The sequence below is a fragment of the Moschus berezovskii genome, chromosome 27, assembly GCF_049115385.1.
Source record: "Moschus berezovskii isolate FMDL1 chromosome 27, NW_MosBer_1.0, whole genome shotgun sequence".
Lineage (NCBI taxonomy): Eukaryota > Metazoa > Chordata > Mammalia > Artiodactyla > Moschidae > Moschus > Moschus berezovskii.
In genome coordinates, this window is record NC_142486.1 from 34,830,511 (window position 1) to 34,848,632 (window position 18,122).

General features: G+C 48.8%; 1 long non-coding RNA gene across 1 annotated transcript in view; it reads left to right on the forward strand.

Annotated features, from left to right (window-relative positions):
• LOC129545357 (uncharacterized) overlaps positions 1-18,122 on the forward strand; it is a 33,895-nt gene that overhangs the window by 1,977 nt on the left and 13,796 nt on the right. The window contains exons 2-3 of the long non-coding RNA XR_008683693.2: positions 8,787-8,887; positions 9,504-9,607. This is a non-coding gene — a long non-coding RNA (uncharacterized LOC129545357). The remainder of the gene's footprint in view (positions 1-8,786; positions 8,888-9,503; positions 9,608-18,122) is intronic.

Genomic DNA, 18,122 nt, shown 5'->3' on the forward strand with positions numbered 1-18,122 from the left:
GTTGCAAAGAGTCGGACACGACTGAGTGACTCACTTTTACTTCACTTATGGAGCATTAACATAAGTTTTATGGATAAAACTGGCACGGCAGTAATAGGGTGACCAAGCAACATAAATATTCTCAAAGGAAGCAGATTGTTTCCTGAACTCCCTGGGACAGTACACGGACAGTTGTCTGTGCATCTTGAGACCCCGTTCTAGTCTTGATTGGGTTGTTCTCAGGGAACGTCTGGGTGGAAGGCACTCAGGCGCTCCTGACACATTGCTGCTGCTGCTGCTGCTGCTAAGTCACTTCAGTCGTGTCTGACTCTGTGTGACCCCACAGACGGCAGCCCACCAGGCTCCCCCATCCCTGGGATTCTCCAGGCAAGGACACTGGAGTGGGTTGCCATTTCCTTCTCCAATGTGTGAAAGTGAAAGTGAAGTTGCTCAGTCATGTCTGACTCTTCACGACCCCATGGACTGTAGCCTACCAGGCTCCTCCGTCCATGGGATTTTCTAGGCAAGAGTACTGGAGTGGCTTGCCGTTGCCTTCTCTGTCCTGGCACATTGGAGCTGCTCAAAAAATTCAATTTGCTGAATTAAAGAGGGAAGGTCACTGAGGAAGATGGCATAGACACCTCTGGAGTTGTTGTTTTGTTTAAAAACTTGGGAGAATAGAGCATGCAGAAAGTGGATGTGTTAGCCACTCAGTCGTGTTCCACTCTGTGTGACCCATAGAATGTGTAGCCCACCCGACTCCTCTGTCCATGGGGATTCTCCAGGCAAGAAACCTGGAGTGGGTTGCTATTCTCTTCTTCAGGGGATCTTCCCGACCGAGGGATCAAACCCGGGTCTCCCTCATTATAGGTGGATTCTTTACTGCCTGAGTCACCGGGAAGCCCCCAAAGCAGGCAGCGTCAACTTCTAAAAACAAAAGTCAGGTCACATCTGTCCTCTGTTTAAACCCCTGGAGGCCCCTACCTTGGGCAGAAAGGGAGGCCAGGATTCTCGAAGTCATCCATTTCCCATCTCACACCCAACTCTGCTCCCTTCCAGCCACCCTGATCAGTTGTGTTCCCCTTCCCCTTTGCACTGACTGTTCTGCTCTCTGAGGGTATATCTCCCCAGGACACCCATCTACCCTGCCCCATTCCCTCACCTCCTTTGGGCTTGTGATCAGGCATCCTCTTTTCAGCGAGATCTTCCCTGACCGTCCTATTTAAAATAACCATCTCTCCCCACCCAGGCACTCCTGACACATTGCAACTGCTCAGAAAGTTCAATTTGTTGAATGAAAGAGGGAAAGAAAAAGGGATGGGAAGTGTTAGGGAGCTGGAGAGCCGCTGGGGGTCTGGGTCCCTCACTGTGATGTTGAAGGAATTCCCGTCATTGCAGGATTCCTAACGATCCTCAGGGTCAAGTTCAAACTCTTCTATCTGTACCCTGTTAACCTTTGTGCCCCGAGGCATGGACAGTATCCATTCTCATCTTTTCCCATAGTTGTATAATATTTTGCTGGGCACATGCCTCTCCCTCAGTTTTTTTTTTTTTTGTTATTTTTTTCTTCTCATCCAATTTTTTTTTGCCACTCCAGGCCGTATGTGGGACCTTAGTCCCTCAACCAGGGATTGAACCTGTGCCCCCTGCAGTGGAAGCATGGAGTCTTAACCACTAGCACCACTAGGAAAGTCCTCTAAATTAAAAACTATTTCCCAGCCTCCCTTGCAGTAGAGTGAAATCATGGGGTTAAACCAATGGGATTAAGGCAGTGGAATGTAAGGGGAAGTGCTTTAGAGCAGTTTCTGAGACCCTTTCTTAAGCAGGAAGCTGGGGAGTCCTTGGTCCCTGATACTTTGTCCCTTCCTCATTCATGAAGCCCCAAACAGATCTGCCCTGAGGGTCCTCCCTGCACTAAGTTATGGCAGAGTGGCAACCCTGCTTGCGGGTCACCTCTTTCTGGCAGCCTTCCCTGATTCTTCCTCTGCCAGTTCATGTTGATGAGTCTGTGGGCCTGCCCAGTCCTCTCCGCTCTCCCCATCAGAGCACTTGTGACTCCCCCACCAGGTTGTGAGTGCCTTGGAGGCGGGAGCAGCTGCTAGTTTTCATCAGCAACTCATAACAAATTTGTCCATGTCTGCAAGGGAAAAATTGGATGATGCTTGTAAAGCAGTTAGCATCGTCCTTGGCACACTGTGGACTTCCCTGGTGGCTCAGACGGTAAAGCGTCTGTCTACAATGCAGGAGACCGAGGTTGATCCCTGGGTGGGGAATATCTCCTGGAGAAGGAAATGGCAACCCACTCCAGTATTCTTGCCTGGAAAATCCCATGGATGGAGGAGCCTGGTAGGTTACAGTCCATGGGGTTGCAAAGAGTCGGACACAGCTGAGCTTTCACTTTCTTTTTTCTTTTTGGCATGCTGTGAGCACTCAAGATATAGCCACAGTACTTTTAGACTGTTACAGTTGATCCTTGAACAACATGGGTTTGAAGTGTGCATCATATGTCAACTTATAGAAGCATTTTTTTTTCACTAAATAAGTACTGTGGTATGACACAATCCATGGTTGTTTGAATCTGCAGACTGTAAAGTTATATTTGAATTTTTGATTGTGCAGAGGATCGGTGACCCCCAACCCCTGCATTGTTCGAAGATCTACTATATTATTTCTTATATTATATGTAGTTCATTCTGCCTAACACCAGACACGTTAGTGGGGCGGGTGAGACCCTTTGGTGAATAGGTTCAGCTTGATTGATTGTTCACCATCCGGCCAGGCCCTGAAGATGGAAATGTATTAATATTTATGGCAGCTGTAACAAATTTTCACAAATTTCATGGCTTAAAACAAAATGCATTTATTTTCTCACAGTCCTGGGGGCCAGAAGTGCAAAATCAAGGTGTCAGTAGGGCTGAGTTCTCCCTGAAGGCTTTTGGGAAGAGTCCTCCTGTATTAGCTTGAACTGCCATAACAAAATAGCATAGACTGAGTGGCTTAAACAACAGAAATCTGTTTTCTAACAGCTCTGGAGGCCAGAAGTCCAAGATGAAGGTGCCAGCATGGCTGGGTTCTGGTGAGGAATCTCCCCTTGGGTTGCAGACAGCCACCTGTTTACTGTGTCCTCATGTGACTTCTCTTGAGTGTGTGAGGAGAGAGAAAGGGAGAATGCTCTCTGGTGTCTCTCTTCTTCTGTTTTTTTTTTTTTTTTTTGATGTGGACCATTTTTATCTGTGTTATGTTTGGGGTTTTGGGCTGCAGGGCACGTGTCATCTTAGCTACCCAACCGAGGATCGAACCCACAACCCCCTGTATTGGAAGGTGACATCTTCACCACTGGACCACCGGGGAAGTCCTGCTGTCCCTTCTTATAAGGACACTAATCCTATGAAATGAGGGCCCATCCTTATGACCTCATTTAACCTTAATTACCTCCTGAGAGGCCCCATCTCCAAATACAGCCACATTGGGGGTTAGGGCTTCCACATATGAATTTGGGGGGGCACATTCAGTCCATAATGCCTTTCTTGCCTCTCTCCCAGCTTCTGGTGACTCCTGGTGACCCCTGACTTGTAGATGGCAATGACACAGTTTCTTCTTTCTTCACATGGCCGTATTCCCCATCTGTCTATTCCACATCTCTTCTCTGAGGACACCAGTTGTTGGATCAGGGCCTCCTCATTCATTACGAGGCTTCCCTGGTGGCTCAGTGGCAAAGAACCTGCCTGTCAATGCAGGAGGCATGGGTTCAGTCTCTGGGTTGGAATGATCCCCTGGAGAAGGAAATGGCAACCCACTCCAGTATTCTTGCCTGGAGAATCCCATGGATAGAGGAGCCTGACGGGCTACCATCCATAGAGTCACAAAGAGTCAGACAGGACTGAGCAACTAAACAACGACAAAATTAAGTATGACCTCATAATTACTTGCTCACCCTTCAAAGACCCTATTAACAAATAAGGTCACATTCACAGGTTTGGGGTTAGGACTTGAACATATCTTTGGGGACATAATTTGACTCCCAGTGGGAAATGTCTTGGAAAGGATGCTTGAAGACCTTGTTTTTCAGCTCCCAGCTGTGAGTCACCTCAGCTATCGGGATCCTCTTGCTAGACATTGTGGGGCAGAGAAAAGCCAACCCCGTGTTGCTCTGTCCGAATCCTGACTCACAGAATCCATAAACATAACAGAAATGTTCTCATGGTTTGTGTGGTCCTCAACCTTTTTGGCACCAGGGACTGGTTTCATGGAAGACAATTTTTCCACAGACTAGGAGGATGGTTTTGGGATGATTCAAGCACATTATATTTATTATGCACTTATGTCTATTATTTTTACATCAACTCCATCTCAGAGTGTCAGGGATTAGATCCCAGAGGTTGGGGACCCCTCGTGGCATCATGCCACTATATCTGGGGGTAGTTTGCAACACAGCGCTTCCCTGGTGGCTCAGACAGTAAAGAATCTGCCAGTAATGCAGGAGACTGGGGTTCAATCCCTGGGTTGGGAAGATCCCCTGGGGAAGGGAATGGCAACCCATTCCAGTATTCTTGCCTGGAGAATCCCATGGACAGAGGAGCCTGGCAGGCTACAGTCCATAGGATCGTAAAGACTCAGACATCACTGAGCGACTCACACTTTTACTTTCACTTGTAACACAGCTGCAGATGCTCAGAATAGTGGGGAAGGAAATGCTGCCCTTCTTTGCAGAGCTTTGCAGGTTAGGGAGCAGTGGCCCCCCAGGCACCCGAGTCTCACACACACAACCACTCTTGAAGCTTGGACACGTGAGGTGCCTTGCTCAAAGTTCCAGTCACCGAGTGGCAGAGCTGGGGTGCAGACTCAGGTCTCCGAAACATCCCTGTGAGTCTGTTGGATGGAGCCTTAGAGTGAAAAGCCCTTTCTGGCATCCCAGGCACGTCTTTTCCTTTGAGAGGCTCCCCTAGGCTTGGTGATGCAAGGGTTATTGTGCTAACTCCCATATCCTGGAGTGCACATAGCCTGCGCCGCCTGGGCTAATGACAGATCATGTATGCAATGGAGGAAGGCAGACGGACTGCCAGATGTGCGGAAGAAACCAGCTTGCAGGAAATTGCTATTAGGTGATCACTATTAGCCTGGGTATTCAGAGTCGCCACGTTTCCAAAGGTCGTGCGTTTGCCAAACGCTTGATGCATTTTCCCCATCGGCCCTAGATTTTGTCCTCCTGGAGAGACAGCTCTTCCCCTGGATCTGCTGAGAGCAGGTGATTGTAATTCTGTCCCCAGCCCCCAGCCCACCTCTCACCAGCTTCTGGCAGCAGCTGCTCCACAGGCACAGTGAACGCCTCTCTGGTTCCTGGCTCTGTGTAGAGAGGCACCTAACTGACCTTGGTGTGCAATGAGCTGGGTTCAAATCCCAGCCGGGCCACTGAGTAATCATAGACACTCACTTGATGCCTGATGGTGCAGAGCTTTTCACATGCTAGGCACTCGGGCAGGTTACTTCTTTGAAACTTGAGTTTCTAAGTTCTCAAATACTGATGATCACACCACCTACCTTGAAGCACTGCTGTGAGAAGGAGTGAAATAGAACGTGGAAACAGACACGACTGAGCGACGGCGCAGGAGCCTCTGCGAATATATGTTGGCAAGAACAAAACATGACACACTGAATAAAAGCAGTCCATGTAAACTCAAGCGAATGTGTCCCAGTCTGTTGAAACTGTGTAACAGCGTACCATACACTGGGTGGTTTGTAAACACTGGCCGTTCTGGAGGCTGGCAGTCTGAGATCAGGGTGCCAGCATTATTGTGGTGAAGGCCCTCCTGGCGTGACACAAACATCCTGGCCAATGCTTGTACACGAGTGTTGGTAAGTCGCTATTCATAGTAGCAAAAAGAAACAACCTACACGTCCATCGACTGAAGAATGGAAAAACAAAATGTGATCTCTCCATATAGTGGGAAATTATCCAGCCCTAAAATGGAAGTGTTGATGCGTGTTAACGATGTGGATGGACGGTGACCCTCAGTGAACTGTGGCAGACACAAAAGACCGCACACACACTGTATGATTCCACGTGTAGTGAAACATCCAGAAAAGGCAAATCCACAGAGACAATAGACAGACTAATGGCCACCAGGGACAGGGGAGAGGGAAAAAGTGGAGAGAGACTGCTTGGTGGGTCACTCCTTTGGGAGTGATGAAAATGGCTTGAAACCAGATGGAGTCAGTGACTGTACAGCATTGTAGGTGTACTGAATGCCACTGAACTGTACACTTTATTTTTAAAAAATTTATTTGGCTGCATCAGGTCTTGGTTGTGGCACGTGGGGTCTTTTGTTGTGGCCACAGACTCTGTAGTTGTAGCGTGCGGTCTCAGGAGTTGTGGCTCTCCGGCGTAGTTGCTCCAAGGCCCATGAGATGTTAGTTCCTGGACCAGGGATCGAACTTTCGTCCCCTGCATTGCAAAGTGGATTCTTAAATCACTGGGCCAGGGTTCAGCTAAGTCCCTAAACTGTACACTTTAGAATGATGTATTTTATATGAGTTTTACTTTAGTAAAAAAAAAAAAAAAATCCATGAATGAACTTCCCTAGTGGTCCAGTGGCTAAGGCTCCTTGATCCCAGTGCAGGGGGCTCAGGTTTGATCCCTGGTCAGGGAACTAGTTTCCACATCGCAACTAAGAGTTTGTATGCTGAAACTGAAAAAAAAAGAAAAAAGATCCCCTGTGCTGCAACTAAAGATCCTGCATACCACAATTAGGACCCAGCACAGCCAACATAAATATTTTTAAAACCCATGAATTCATAATGAAACTAGAAGACTTTATTTTTAAAAAATTTTTTATTATTTTTAAAAACTGGATACTATACAACGAATAGCTAAAGTGAAGTCGCTCAGTCATGTCTGACTCTTTCTGAGTCCGTGGACTGTAGCCCACCAGGCTTCTCCATCCATGGGGTTTTCCAGGCAAGAATACTGGTGGGTTGCCATTTCCTTCTCTAGGGGATATTCCTCACCCAGGGATTGAACCCAGGTCTCCCACATTGAAGGCAGATGCTTTACCCTCTGAGCCACCAGGGAAGTCCTCAAAGACTTTTTAAAATGGAAGGATGGATGGAAAGCTTCAGTGAGAAACTGTGGATGGAAGGATGAATAGTAATATTAAATCACTCTTAAAAAGTCACCTTAATAATGACCGATCCAGATGCGAATGATCAATGGATGTTAAAACCCTTGGGGAAAACACAGTTGAGAGATAAGAGAGACACAGTCCACACTGACCTGACCAGACTGGCAGGTTGATCTCAGACTTCCAGCTTCCAGAGCAGTGAGGAGGAAATTCCTGTTATTTATAAGCTGCCCAGGTTGAGGTGTGCTGTGATAGCAGCTAGCATGAACCAGGATATAACAGGCTGCTGCTTCTGCTGTTTAGTTGCTCAGTCGTGTCCTACTCTGCGACCCCGTGGACCATAGCCCACCAGGCTCCTCTGTCCATCGATTCTCCAGGCAAGAATATTGGAGTGGGTTGCCATCTCCTCCTCCAGGGAATCTTCCCCATCTGGGGATTGAACCCGTGTCTCCTGCTTGGTTGGCAGGCGGATTCTTTACCACTGAGCCACCTGGGAAGCCCAAGATATAACTTACATACCATCAAAGTCACTATTTTAAAGTGTAAAAATGGGTGGATTTTGTGTATTCGCAACATTGCACAGCCAGCACCACTGTCTAATTCCAGAATGGGATCATCACCCTCCAACAAACCCTGTGCCCATCAGCGCCCTCCTGTAACCAGAAGTGGGGGTCTGGCTGCTCGCCACTCAACAGCTAATAAAGAGGCCAGGTTGGTGGAAAGGAAAGTTTGCTTTATTTTGGATACTGTATTTAGGATATTTGGGAGGAGGGCAGACATCTGTCCAAAGGCTGACTACCGCCCCCCGACCCCACAACACCCCTAAAACCAGTGGGAAAGAGATTTTATAGACGGAGGGGGTACTTGTAGAAACAGCACAGTGAGCTCTGACAGTCATCTTGAAATTGGTTCTGTGATGGCCTGACCAGCATCATCTTGATCATTTTAAGTACAATTAACCTTCAGTTCCGTATTCCCAGGTGGCTCAGTAGTAAAGAAGCCACCTGCCGATGCAGGAGACTCAGGAGATGTGGGTTCAATCGCTGGGTCGGGAAGATCCTCTGGAGGAGGAAATGGCAACCACTCCAGTATTTTTGCCTGGGAAATCCCATGGACAGAGACCAGCCATGGGGTCCTCTGACAGCCCTGGCGGGCTACAGTCCATGGGGTCGCAAAGAGTTGGACTCAACTAAGCCGCTAAACAACACCAACCATCCACTCGAGTATCTCTGTTGCACACCTGTTTTGTTTTCTTCCTAAGCCTGAGGCACTTAGAATGACCCGGTATTTAATTTCTCCTTGTTTATCATCTGTCTCTTGCACTAGAGTGTAAGATGCGAGACAGCAGGGCCTGGCCTGCCTGTCTCATTGTTGTCCTGGGCAGCTGGGGTGCGATAAGGGGCTCTATGCAGGATGAACGAGAGGCTGGAGACCTTCGGAGCACCTCTGGAGGCTCTGTTGCCCCCGCGTGTCATGGGGAGGATGTAGCTTCAGATAAGCTGCCCTCTGACACCGCACCGACTCCCTGTGTGTGGCAGGGAAAAGAAAATCCCGGTCTGAGTGGATCAAAATGTTCTCTTTTTGAGACCAACTTAAGCAGTCACCCTGTTCTCTTCCTGTGTCTGGCTTTGGGAGTGTAATGAATATTTCCAAGTGTCACTCGCCTGCTCTATTTCCTTTTTTCCCCAGATTACCCCAGGACCCAGGATGCTGGGGGAAGACCCTGAATGACATCTTCTCTTCCCTGCTAGGCTCCCTCCCTCTTCTGATTATGGCCGTCTTCTCACGAGGTATCTGATCTCTGTGTCTTGGCCCTTATTGTAGGTAGCAAAGCAGTGGAATCAGTGGGGTCTAGTTAGTGGGGTACATCCTCTGAATAGCGGGGGTAATATTGGGGGATGGGGGGGAAACTAATGTACCATCCCCCCTACCCAGGGAAGGATTAGCTTCTTTCTTTCCTTTCTTCCTTCCTCCCTTTAAAAAATATCTTGTAGCTATTTTTCTTTTTCTTATAATTTTAACATTTTATTTCCTTTTTTTCGTCTGCACTGGGTCGTCATTGCTGCACGTGGGCTTTCTCAAGTTGCAGCGCATGGGGGCTACTCTCTTGTTCTGGTAAACGGGCTTTTCATTGCAGTAGCTTCTCTTGTTTTAGAGCACAGGCTCTTGGAGTTCAGGCTCAGTAGTTATGGCGCACAGGCTTAGTTGCTGCGCGGCTTGTAGGATCTTCCCGGGCTAGGGATCAAACCTGTGTCCCCTGCATTGGGAGGTGGATTCTTAACCACTGGACCACCAGGGAAACCCTAGAGCTGCTTTTCAACTGTCTCTGCCCCAACAGCCTCTTTTGGTGGGTCTCTTCTCCGGTTCCTATTTCATCTTATTTAACATATATCTGTTTCCTTCAAGTTTGGGCAGGAATTGATCTTTGCGAGCTGTGTCAGGGGCAGCAAATCTGGAACTCGAAGCCATGTCCTGGTTAGTAATTCCTGAACCAACGGAGGCTGTGCCAGGTATCTCACTTTTTTTTTTTTTAATCTCTTTTAATTCTCACAACAGCTCTATGAGAGAAGTATTGTTCCCATTTTACAAAGCGGTCAGAGGGGTTAAGTCATGGGCCTAGCATCCATTCCTTTCCTTTCCTTTCCATCCTTCTTTTCTTAAAACATGAGGAATATTAATAAATGTTATTTTTTTTTTTTTTGGAGCAGTTCACAGAGAAATTGAATGGAAAGTTACAGGGATTTAGATTCAATACGTCCCCTGCAAACTGCTCCCCCTACCCCCAGTCTATAGCCCGCAGCTCCATCTGGGCTGCAGTTCCTTCTTCTCCCAGTGCCTTGAAATCTGACGCACAGGTGGGCAGTCACGGTCTCGACATTCAGGTGACTTTGATGGATGCCCTTGACTCCTCTCATAGAGAGGCTCTCTTCTTTGTTATTTTTAAGATTTTTTTTTTTAAATGTGGACCATTTTAAAGTCTCTATTGAATCTGTAGCAATATTACTTCTGTGTTTCGTTTTGGTTTTTTGGCCCCGAGGCATGTGAGTTCTTAGATTCCTAACCTGGTATTGAACAAACCCCTCCTGCATTGGAAGCCGAAGTCTTACTCACTGGACCACCAGGGAAATCTCTCTTGTCCGAGAGTCCTCTGGGGGTTGTGGCTGTATTGAGTAAGGACTTCCTAGAACGTGTTGTGGTTTGAAATGCGGGACTTGGCGGATAGGGAATAGGCTGGGGGAGGAGGAAAAACATGGAATTGGGGTCAGCAGGGGTCTCAGGCAGCTTAAGAGAGGCAGGCGTTGAGATTCTAGGCTCTGGACTCCAGTTGACTTCGGCCCCCACCTTTGAGACTTTGGGTGACCATGCTGAGGATTGGCTTCCTTCTGGGTGGACCAGAACAGGCTGATTTAATGCCTTCTCCCTTGCAGTGCTCCCCCCTGCCACCCTCAAGTAGGCACCCCTGCCCCCAGAACAGGAGTGGAGAATTGTTGGAGAGTCAGGTTGCAGATGGACCCCTTTGATTCTGTTCCCAGCCTTTGTCATCGTTTCTTCCCCTCTTTTTCCAACTTGAAATTTCTCTTTTTTAGCTGATGACACTCTGTGAGCCTTTAGATCTCACAGAGCCGCTTTGATCATATGGCTCACCATCATCAGATCCTTTTATCTTGGGAACATTTGGCGAACCAAATCTAATCAATACAGAGTGGCAAAGGGTTCATGGAAGGTCCATGTCTTCCAGGGCCTCCTTTAAGAGCCCTGTCTTGGATGAGGGTGCCCTTGCCTGGGAACTCGCACTCAGCCGGATGCACCCACGCTGGACCCACGAAGTGGTGTAGAACACAGCACCCTGGTTCGGAGGCTTGCTGCTTGCTTACATGTGTCATTGCCTCTTCTCCAAGCTGCCTTAAGAGGGAGACACCCAGACTGGCCCCATTTTGCAGACCAGCAAACTGAGGCTCAGAGATGCACAGTCACTCAGTTCCTGGGGGGCTGGCCGAGATGGGTCTTATTGTCGAAAAGTGTGTGGAGTCTGGCTACTTACCGTTCAAAAGCCAATGAACAGGCCAGGTTTGTGGAAAGGCTTTATTTGAGATGTTGGCCACTGGTTGGGGGCGCAGAGGGTGGTGGACATCTGTCCAAAGGCTGACTTTCCCTCCCCTGGCAACCAGTGGGGCATGAGCTTTTCTAGACAGAAGTCAGGGCTGGGGGATTACATGCAGAATCTGACAGTCAGCTTCAGATTGGTCATCGGTGATCTGACCGGCATCCTCTTGGTTGTTTTAGGTACAGTTAATCTTCAGTTCCAGAGTCCATTTGTTCCCATTTCTTTGCGGTTAATTCTCAGAATTGTGGCAGCTCATGTCCTGGGTACAGCCTGGTCACCATGTAGGTAACTTCTCCACCTGGTGTTTCAGTATCTATAAGACAACTCGCAGGATGTGGCTCAGAATATTATCAGTAACCCTTGAGAAAGAACTAAAGGTCCTTGACTATGTTTAATGACTACATCATTATTATTTAGCTTCCTTCTTTATTTTGATTGTCTTCCTTTTTCCTGCATTTCTCGCTTCTCTGATTAAACTTATTCTTTGATTAAAGTTTTTCCACAGACAGAAGGCAGGCAGAGGACGTGGTATGGGGGGGTAGTGGGGCAAGGACCATAGGGTCCTGTTCCGTTTCAGTCCGACCCTGAAACATGGTTTGGAAAAGTCAAGGGACTCTTCTAGGATGTGCTTCCAACTTTCTGGAGTCAGGCAACCTCAGCGCCAGTCTTGTCCTTGCCCCTCCTCCCCCTCTGAGATCAGTTTCTCCTAGAAGCAGCCCCAGAGATGAGAATTCACGGGCAAGTGATTTATCAAGAAAGTGTTGCCGGGAGAAACTGGAAAGGGAGTGAGGGAGATAGGACAGGGAAGGCGGGAGTACCAGCGGGAGGGAGAGGTCAGGCGGAATGTCAGCCTCGGCCCGATCCCACAGGGAACCCTGGAGCAGAAGTCATATCACAGTCTCTCTCACCTTGAGGCAAGTGCAGGAGTTTCCTAGGGTCGTTGTAAGAAAGGACCACAAACTAGGTGGCTTAGAACAACAGAAGGAGTTTCTCTCATGATTGGGCTTCCCCAGTGGGTCAGCAGTAAAGAACTCGCCTGTCAATGAAGGAGACCTGGGTTCGATCCCTGGGTCAGGAAGATTCCCTGGAGGAGGAAATGTCAACCCACTCCAGTATTCTTGCCTGGGAAATCCCACGGACAGAGGAGCCTGGTGGGCTACAGTCCATAGGGTTGCAAGAGTCGTACATGACTTACTGAGTAAACACGCACACACACACACACACACACACACACACACACACTCACACACATACTCACGCTCTCTCTCTCTCTCTCAGTTCCAGAGGCTAGAAGTCCAGAAGCAAGGTGTGGGCAGGGCCAGGTTCCTGCTGAAGGCTCCTGGGAAAGGTCTACCCCATGCTTGTCTTCCAGCCGACAGCCCTGGGCGTTCCTTGCCTTGTAGACTCCAGTCCCTGCCTCCCATCTCTGTGTGGTCTTCTCTGCTGTGTCTATATACTCGCTTCTTCTTACAAGAACCTTTGGATCTAGGGCCCTAAGAGATAATCCAAGATGATCTTCTGATGACAGACTTGCTCCTCCAGTGTCTAATCCACTCTGCTGCTTTCCTGGAGCATCTGACCTTGCATAGCCTGGCGTGTGTGTGCACCTGCTTGGTCATGTCCGACTCTTTGCAGCCCCGTGGACTCTAGCCCACCAGGCTCTTTTGTCCATGGGATTTCTCAGGCAAGAATACTGGAGTGGGTTGCCGTTTCCTTCCCCAAGGGATCTTCCCAACCCAGGCATCAAACCCGCATCTCCTGCCTTGGCAGGTGGATTGTTTACCACTGAGCCACTTGGGAAGCCCATATTCTTGTACCTCTTCTTTTTTATTTTTAAAATTTTGGGCTGCGCCACGCAGAATGGGAAACCCCAATTCCCTGACCAAGGATCACACCCATACCCCGCCCCAACCCCCGTGCATTATAAGCATGGAGTCTTAACCTCTGGACTGCCAGGGAAGTCCCAGCTCTATACCTCTTTTAATGGCTTGATTGGAAGCCCTGGAAACCAGCAATGGCAAAAATACACTAAAAAGTGTGACCTTGTGTTTGGGGATTCTAGCATCAAACAAATGGAAAAGCTGGGAAAGCCAGCCCTTCAGAGGGACAGGATTCAGAGAGCTCGGGAAATTTAGAACTGAAGCAAAGGGTCCTGGCTCAAGGCGGTACCTTAGAAATGGAGTAATTGTAGCCTCAAGCACTTTCCTCCATTGAGTTCTCTATTCACAGTGCAGATTTTGGAAAGAGGAGCATCTAATTGGTCTACCTTGAGTGAACAGGGCACCTTGATTGACAGTCCCCTAAGACTGCATAATGGAGCAGTTAGTTCCCCTAAGAAAAACGAGGGTACCATTGCCTGAAGGAGAAGGGTGCTGGGCAGCCTCAAACCCCAGATGCCCACCGAAAGGCCCTTCCCACTCCGGTGTGTCAGGCGTATCAGGGTATTGGTGGTTTTGCAAAGACCATGCTCTCACTCTGGGTACCCAGAACGCCCTCCCTTGCACCTTGGCCGTTAATGGGTACCTCCTCATCCTTGGAGCTCCCCATCCCTCCCCATCCCCTCACTGGGCTGAGTTAAGGGGACTCTGTGCTCCCACAGGGGGCCCTGGGCTTCCTCTGTCAGCTCCTAGAGGTGGCTGCGCTGTGGTCTGCCCCTCCTCTCTCCAGCCAGCTTCTGGCCGTGGTGCCAGCTCAATAAGTATTGACGTTTGGTGTGACCGTGGCTATTCTTACTGTTCTGTGGGGGAATTTTAGCCATGGTTGAAAAGGGCAGCTTCTGTGCAAAAACAAAAATTTCGATTTCTTCATTCCCAGTTGGGAAAATGTGTTGCAGTTCAGGGCAGCACTGAGCTCAGCGGAGAAGGAAAGAACAAGAGAGTTGGGGAGGCGGGGGCGGTTCCAGGAAGGTGGGCTGGCAGGAAGGCAAGCAGGAGGTGCTTCACGTCTGGGATTAAGTTGGATCCAGAGGCTGGGACACTGTGGGGAGGGGGGCACCCACAAAGGACCTGGAACTGGGTATGGGAACTGTTACCCAAACTTGGCCTCTGTTCCCAGTGCCAAATAGAAACTCAGAGACAGGGACTTTCCTGGTGGCTCAGTGGTAAAGAATTCACCTGCCAGTGCAGGAGACGTGGGTTCGATCCCTGGTCCGGGAAGATTCCACATACTTTGGGGCAGCTGAGCGCCTAAGCCACAACTGGAGAGCCCTTGATATAAATCCTAAGAGCCTCAGCTACTGAAGTCCGCATGACCCAGAGCCTGTGCTCCACAAGGGAAGTCACCGCAGTGAGAAGCCTGTGTGCTGCAACGAAAAGTAGCCCTCACTCACTGAAACTAGAGAAAGCCCATACATAGCAGTGAAGACCCAGCACAGCCAAAAATAAATAATAGTTAAAAAAAATAAACATGGAGACTAGAATTTTGGGTATAGTAGAAAGAGTAGCTTTCATTGCTTTGGCTGGCAAATGCCCTGAAGACCGTGTGACCTACCCTGGAGTGGGGAGAGAGGAGTTTTGTAGCATTCAAGGAGCAGGGCATGATCAGTTTGTGGACATTTCTCAGATTGGTTGGCATCAAGGTGAAGCTTCAAGCATCATCAGCCTTCTGGTTGCAACCAGTCTAGGGTCTGTGTTCTTGTGGTCAGCAGTTTCCATCTGGACGGGGTCAGCTTCCTGCAAAAGCAACTCAGGAATGTGTGTCAGGCCTTTATCTGTAGCTTTCAGGGAACTGGGAGTTCTGTGATTAGGCTAAGGGGCAGAAATATAGTCTAAATTGTTACCAGTTCCCCAGCCCCAACAGCTAGTCTTTATTTCTTACCTCTTCATGTTTCCCAGTCATTAACTCTCAAGTCAGCATTTTACTTCAAAAGACAAGGACACAAGAGCTTGTACATGATTTCAGAATCAACAGCCAACCCCAGGGGAGGCAGTGCCACGCGGGCCCCAAGGCCCAGGATTTGAAGTCTTGGATTCAAGTCCTCTTTTGCTAACAAGTATGTGAATGTGGGCAAGTTATGTCTCAGAGCCTCAGTTTCTTCCATCTGTAAAATGGGGATAAGTAGCGCCCCTACATGACAGAGTGGTTCCAGGGATTAAAGGGAACAGCCCAGTTTGGTCCATGGTTTATAGCATTTGCTCAATAAATAGACTCGTTTCTCTTCAGTCCCTGAACAGTTCATGTAGAACTCTGGTCTCAGGCCAAATCCAGCCTGGCTTCTGTGAATAATGTTTTATTGGCAAACAGCCAGGCCCACTCCTTTACCTTTGCGGCTTCTCACATGATACATGATACAGCAGGGTTTGCTGCCAGAATCTTGGCTCGCTGTGCACTCATGCCCGAAAGCAAAAGGGAGGCAGAGGTTCAGGGGAACGAGCGAAGAGTAGCTTTATTCTTTGCCAGGCAAAGAGGGACTAGAGCAGGCTAGTGCCTCAAGAACTCTGCCCCTCTCGGCGGGAAGGAGGGAGAGGTTCTATATCCAGGGCTTCTGGGAATGAAGGTCTTGCATTTCTGGTCTTCTGCAAATTTACTGCCAAAGCTGGCATCAGGTGGCTGAGCAGCTGGGTCTAGTGTCCCTGGAGTTATCGGCCCTTGACCTCCTTTTTGAAATGCAGAATGCTTCCAGAGAGTGTAGGAGGGGAACAATGCCAGGTGCAGAGTATAGTTCACATGCTGTCTGAGAGTACTTAGCTTTGTTTAGCTTTGTGAAGGACAAGTCTAGCTGCAAGCGTTTGTTAGTAGTGATAGCTAAAGACTAGCCAACAGTGTTTAACTCCTGCAGGCCTGTTTGGCTGGTATATGCCAAAGGCTGTTCACTGATTTCTGTTTTTTGTCTGCAACATTCTCACCCAGATCTCCACCAAGGAACTCTCATCACGGCCCCAGAAGCCCTTCTGCCTCTTGAAGCGTCTTAGCGAGTAGAGAGTAGGGTGCCTTTGAGCTTAGTGCAGATTTTGTTGTTGTTCAGTTGTTCAGTCATGTCCGACTCTTAGCGACCCCATGGATGACAGCATGCAAGGCTTCCCTGTCCTTTACTGTCTCCCAGAGTTTGCTCAAACTCATGTCCATTGATTCGGTGATGCCATCCAATCATCCCATTCTCTGTTACCCCCTTCTCCTCCTGCCCTCAATCTTTTCCACTGTCAGGATATTTTTCATTGAATCATCTCTCCAGATCAGGTGGCCAAAGTATTGGAGCTTCAGCATCAGCATCAGTCCTTCTGGTGAATATTCAGAGTTGATTTCCTTCAGGATTGACTGGTTGGATCTCCTTGCAGTCCAAGGGACTCTCAAGAGTCTTCTCCAACACCACAGTTCGAAAGCATCAGTTCTTTGGTGCTCAGCCTTCTTTATGGTCCAACTCTCACATCCATACTACTAGAAAAACCATAGCTTTGACTATGCAGGCTTTTGTCGGCAAAGTGATGTTTCTGCTTTTTAATCCACTGTCTTGGTTTGTCATAGCTTTTCCTTCAAGGAGCAAGCATCCCATTCAACATCTTCCTTACCTACAATCATGTGTTAGGACATAATGTCCAGGGTCAGACAGGGAACACCCTCCCCCCCGGTCCCCTGTCATGAGTCAGAAAGGAGCATAATTGGTAATGGCTATGAAAATATTCCTGACTTAAAGTAGAGCTTTCTGGGGGACATGGCGGTCTTTCTAGTGGGCTCTGAACACCTCACTTCTCTTTGCAGCAGGATTGCAGGGTTAAGAGTGTTGATTCTGGGCAAATTACATCGCTTCCTCTGTGTGCCTCAGTTTCTGTATCTGTAAAGTGGGAATAATGCTAGCATGTTCCTCATAGAGTTTTTGCAAGGATGGAGTCAATGTGGGTACAGTATTTCTAACAGGACCTGGGACACAGCAAGCACTCAGTAAATGTTTGCCGATTTGTGATAGTTTCATTAATCATCTGGGTAAGGACATGGAAAGGGCTTCTCTGGTGGCTCAGCAGTCAAGAATCTATCTGCCAATGCAGGAGACCCAAAAGACTCGAGTTCGATCCCTGGGTCTGGAAGATTCCCCTGGAGAAGGAAATGGCGACCCACTCCAGTATTCTTCCCTGGAGAATCCCAGGGACAGAGGAGCCTGTGGCGCTGCAGTCCCTGGGGTCGCAAAGAGTCGGACAGGACTGAGTGACTAAACAACAACAGCAGGGACACGGAGAAGACCCTCAGCCTTCTAGAGACCCTCTCCCGAGCTCGCTGACAATGCTGGTAGCCCTGGAGCCCCGATGTGCAAGGACCAGCAGGCAAGTCCACCCCACCTGCTCTGACCTTTGCGTCCAGTCAGCTTCCCTTCACCAAGGCTCTTTTACGAGCTGCTTCTTCGCTACACACTGTCAGGCAGAGGAGGTGTTTTTCAGGCCAGCTGACAGTGTGAAGTGTGAAAAGGTTAACGTGGGGAGGTGGGAGATGAGGCGTACATGATGGAAAGGACGGGAGGTCCAAAGCAGGGTGGTGGTGTTCTGGCCCGTCTTCCCTCAGTATCCATGCTGGAGTCATAACTGTTAAATGGAGGTAGCTGTGCTCACTCCGTCCCCAACACTCCTTCCTTAATCACCCTGTGGACCTGGGTTCTGGGTGGGAACTGTTCATCATGACACTCCTGTCCCTGGAAGATGGTCATGTGACCCCGGGTGGCCAGTCAGAGAGCGCCAACCTCCTGGTGATGTAATTCTAGCAAGGGGCATCAGGCCAATCAGATTCTCCTTTCAGATTAGCCTGTGGATTTGGGGAGATGGATGCTTTTGTTCTCCTAGGGTTGTTAGGCCTGGAGGAGGCAGGTGAATAGAGCCTGAAAAGCAGAAGCAAGCAGCGCTCATAGGTTGGTAAAGACAGAGTCCTGCTGATAGAGATCCTTCCAGCTCCTGGATACAGCCATGCCTGGAGCCAACCACCTGGACCTCCCCAATTCTATG